This window comes from Oryx dammah, unplaced genomic scaffold (assembly GCF_014754425.2).
Source record: "Oryx dammah isolate SB20612 unplaced genomic scaffold, SCBI_Odam_1.1 HiC_scaffold_3, whole genome shotgun sequence".
NCBI lineage: Eukaryota > Metazoa > Chordata > Mammalia > Artiodactyla > Bovidae > Oryx > Oryx dammah.
Window position 1 is genome coordinate 36,610,590 of NW_024070187.1, and position 4,655 is coordinate 36,615,244.

The window sequence follows — 4,655 nt, forward strand, 5'->3', positions numbered from 1 at the left end:
ATAAGGTGGGAGCATGATTTACAGCCTGGAAAAACCGGACAGTAAAACCATCATGATAGATCCCTGGTGTTCCACATCGTCCAGATCCCCCACTGAAGCCTCAAAATGTGGAGCCTGACATCAGCTGGAACGGGCAAAGAGAAAGGGTTGGGGAAAAGGAAATATAAATTAGGAGACCTAGGTCTCCTGCCGTCTGAGCCACCAGGGAGGCCCAAACAGAACCACGTGGAGATGCCGGGGATCGAACCCGGGGCCTCATACATGCGAAGCATGCGCTCTACCACTGAGCTACATCCCCTGGTGATATAAATTGACATCTCCACAAATGAGTACCAACCTCACAGGTATAAGTCTAAGTTAAAATGTATGTAAAATAGAAATACATATGTAACCAACCATAAATGGGAAGAACCTGGGGTGTCTGTGTAAAACCATGAAGAAGCTTCACTTGCCCAGGGGCTAATACAAGCCACCTGGTCCAAGGCCACTGTGTTAGGGAGAGCTCTTTGGAGAGGCAAGTTTCAGGCATCAGACCTGAATCATCATTTCCTGAACAAACTGTCCCCACAGTGAATGGATCTTCCCCTACTCAGTTACTCATAAAGCACCAAGATGTGCTCCTGCCTGCAGGTCACTCGGAGAGCCAGAGCTTTGATCAGCCGGCAGGAACCAGGAGAGGCTCCCATTTTCTGTACATTTTGAAGAATGAGAAAGAGGCAGGCAGATGAAGAAAAAGGTCTGGGGTAAGGGCATAAATATAAGCCAAGGCATTGAGGCATGAAGCAACATGGCCTGGTCATGAAGCATTTTAGCATCAGTGGAGGTTGAGGGCCAGATAAGAGGTGTGGAGAGAAGAGGCAGGTGAGAAAGGCAGGGCCAGGTCTTCCCTTGTCTTGTCAAAGAATAGGGGCTCGGGTGAAGGATTAGAAGGAAAGGAACTTCCACAATCAGACTTGTATATTGGATTGATCTCCGTGGAAGATGAACTGGAGCAGAGCATCCAGGTGGGAATGTGTTGTACAGTGTAGGGCTGAAGGGAGGCATCCCTCAGCCAGTTCAGAAGAGTAACAGGGTTGTTAGGGGCTGAATTGTAACCCCCTCCCAAATTTCTTAGGCTGAAGTCCTGACCCTCAGGATCTTAGAATGTGACTGCACATGGAAATGGGTCTTTAAGGAGGTGATTAAGTTAAAATGAGGTCATTAGGGTGGCCCCTAATCTTCATTGGGCTTCCCAGGTGCCTGCAATGCAGGAGACACAAGTTTGATTCCTGGGTTGGGAAGATCCCCTGGAGGAGGGCCTGGCATTCCAGTATTCTTGCCTGGAGAATCCCACGGCCAGAGGAGCCTGGCAGGCTACAGTCCATAGAGTCACAAAGAGTCTGACATGGCTGAAGTGACTTACTTAGCACACACACAGTCACTAATCCAATATACCTGATATCCTTAAAAGAAGAGGTTAGAGGGAAGACACAGATGGACAGAAGAGCAAGTGGAGAAACAGAAAGAAGATAGTGGGCCACAAGCCAAGGAGAAGAAACTAACCCTGCTGACACACTGATCTCAGACTTCTAGCCTCTAGAACTGTGAGAAATAGATTTCTGGTGTCTAAGCCTAACAGTCTGTGGAGCTTTGCTATGGCAACTCTAGGACAGTAATACAAAGGGGTAATAGGAGGTGGACGATGGTCAGAAAACTCAGCAAGACTTATTGATGACAAGTGGGGACAGAGAAGGAAGAAGGCTAGAAGGCCTGCTAGATTTCTCATTTGATGAGATTCGTGGGGACAGTTTAGTTCAGTCGCTCAGTCGTGTCCGACTCTTTGCGACCCCAGGGACTGCAGCATGCCAGGCTTCCCTGTCCATTAACAACTCCTGGAACCTACTCAAACTCATGTCCATCACATTGGTGATGCCATCCAACCATCTCATCCTCTTTCATCCACTTTACTGGGGGCTTAGTAACTAAGTCGTGTCCGACTCTTGTGACCCCATGGACTATAGCCTGCCCGGCTCCTCTGTCCATGGGATTCTCCAGGCAAGAATACTGGAGTGGATTCCCATTTCCTTCTCCAGGGGATCTTCCCGACCCAGGAATCGAACCTGGGTCTCCTGCACTGCAGGCAGATTCTTTACCAACTGAGCTATGAGGGAAACCCCTTAGTGGGGGCAAGGGCTGTCAAATGTGACAGAGATCCTGAAGAAGGAGCCATTCAGGCTGAGTTACATCTGAGAGCCCATGAGTGGAAAATGCACAATTGAACATTGAATATTGAGTCTGAAACATTTCACAGAGTGGGAACCAGGATTCTTGACCCATTTCTGAGACTGATATCTTGTGTGCTCTCAGAGCTTATTTCCTCAACCATTAAAGAAAAAAAAAAATAAAGAAAAGATGGGATAATAATGCTTTCCCTTTCACCTCGGAAAGTTGTTGAGTTCAAATGAAAGGAACATCAAAGGATGACTTAGAAACTTTACTGAGTTCACTTAGTAAAGTTTACTGAGTTTCCTAAGAGCAATTTGCCTCAAAATGACAAAGTTCTGTAGGCGTGAATTATTTATCAAATCCTGGATCTGGTGGTAAACTGTCCAAATCCTTCTTTTGTTGTGTTCTGTTTATCACCAAAGGCTTACATGATGGCAATTTGTGTTCCTAAAAACTTAATCATACTGATATATAATGCTATCTAGTGATAAGGACTGATGTAACAATTACATGCATTTCTGCAAGATTTTAATAATAGAAGTATTATAAATCAGAAATAAGTTGTTTCATTTGAAACATTTAGTGAGTCAGAAATCAGAGAAGTAACGAGCTACAGCTTCTTAGATGTTATTGCTTTGATTGTTAAAATCATGAGCTAATGGTTTTGGCATCAATATCATGTGATATTATCACAAAAGCATAGATTATAATAATCGTAATCAAAGCAAACCATGGTGTGAAATAATTTGTAAACTATTTGAGACTAAGAACCTAAACACTAAAAATGAAGTGGTATGACTACTTTTCACCATTAGAGGGAAGCAATCCACTGCAACAAATAAATTTCACTCTTGGGCTTCCGGTGTGCCTCAGACGGTAAAGAATCTGCCTGCAATTCTGGAGACCTGGTTTCGATCCCTGGGTTGGGAAGATCCCCTGAAGGAGGAAATTGCCTGGAGAATTCCATGGACAGGGGAGCATGGCGGGGGCTACAGTCCATGGGGTTGCAAAGAGTTGGACATTACTAAGTGACTAACATACTTGGGGTGTTACTGCTGATTGGGCAGGGAGCCTTAAATGATTCTTCTAACACAGATTCTAACATGCTAGATTACAATTTCAAATTCCAATCAAAGAAGGAAAGCCCTTTTTATGTTTTATGTAACATTGTTGGCTATAAAGATAATATGCATCATTCCTTCAGAGGCTGTTGCAGAACCCCAAAGAATAGAAACTGATAGACTTTCAGAGGTCGTCCATCTTACCAGGAATCTATAAAGTAATAGGCGTGAAAGTTTTCCTTTCTAGTCCTCTGGGAGAACAGACAGTCCTAAAAATAAAAATACTTGGTTAACTGATAACTCACTAAGTATGAAATAGTACATAAGTAGGGCAACCCTCATAAGTAACTTCAACAAATTTTTTAATCCATAAAAAATTCAGTCTTTTTAAAAATTATACTAACATATGCCAAGAAAATTTAGAAAACATAAAACTATGAGAAAGAAGATAAAGATTAACTATTACATTATTGATCTTTTTATCTATTTTCTTAAATGGTTACTTTCCTAAGTGACTATATTTAATTAAGACAGTAACTTAAATCTTTTTTAGAGTAAGGAAAGGAGGATAATGGACAGATAAGTTAGGTATATAGATGGACAAGAAACTGTCTCAATAGTTTCCAAAGCTGGCTGATAGTCAAAATTACCAAATCGGAATTTATTGATGGAGAAAGAGAAGAAGAAGAAGATGGATTCCTGAGTGTGTGTCTGTGTGTGTGCACACATGTGAATGTTTGTTCTCAGTTTCCTAGCTGATAGTTTAGAATCAACTTGTGGAGGCCACAGAAAACATAGTGTCTGAATGGTAAAGAACTTTCATTAATCCAAATTGCGGAAACCAAATTGGAATTAAACTGCTTTTCAAAAAAATCATTTTGCAGTTGGGAAAATTGTGAAAGGTATACAGTTGACACATTGACAACTTTAATAATACACTTAGGTCTGTGATATTTTATTAGAGAAAAAAGTTTATTTGAAACTACTCAACTACTGAGAACAATTTTTCTCTGGAAGTATATAAAGATGAACAGACTGTTGAACAAAGAAATGAGAGTTCTTATTCACTAAAGACCCTCACAATAAAAACAAACAAAAAAAATGCACCTCACAGCATTTCTCAGGCCTGTCACTTATATTACAAAGGAAGATTATTCTCCAAGAAGATAAAATTGAAACTTTAAAAACGTTTTTTTAAAAGAGCAATGAATCTAAGAACTGGCTCTTTGAAAAGACTGACAAAACTAACAAACTTTTAGCCAGACTCACTGAGGAAAGAGAAGGGCCACTATGATATTGTCTGTCAATTATAATTTTTTAACAAAATGGAAAATAAAGAAAAGCAACTACTGTGGGATTCAGACACCACTGAGCTATTGAAGATTTAAA

General features: G+C 41.1%; 1 non-coding gene across 1 annotated transcript; it reads right to left on the reverse strand.

The window, feature by feature from the left end:
- Nucleotides 1-226: 226 nt before the first annotated feature.
- TRNAA-CGC lies at nucleotides 227-298 on the reverse strand. Its single transcript has one exon. It is a non-coding gene; the product is annotated as a tRNA-Ala (tRNA).
- Nucleotides 299-4,655: the final 4,357 nt, after the last annotated feature.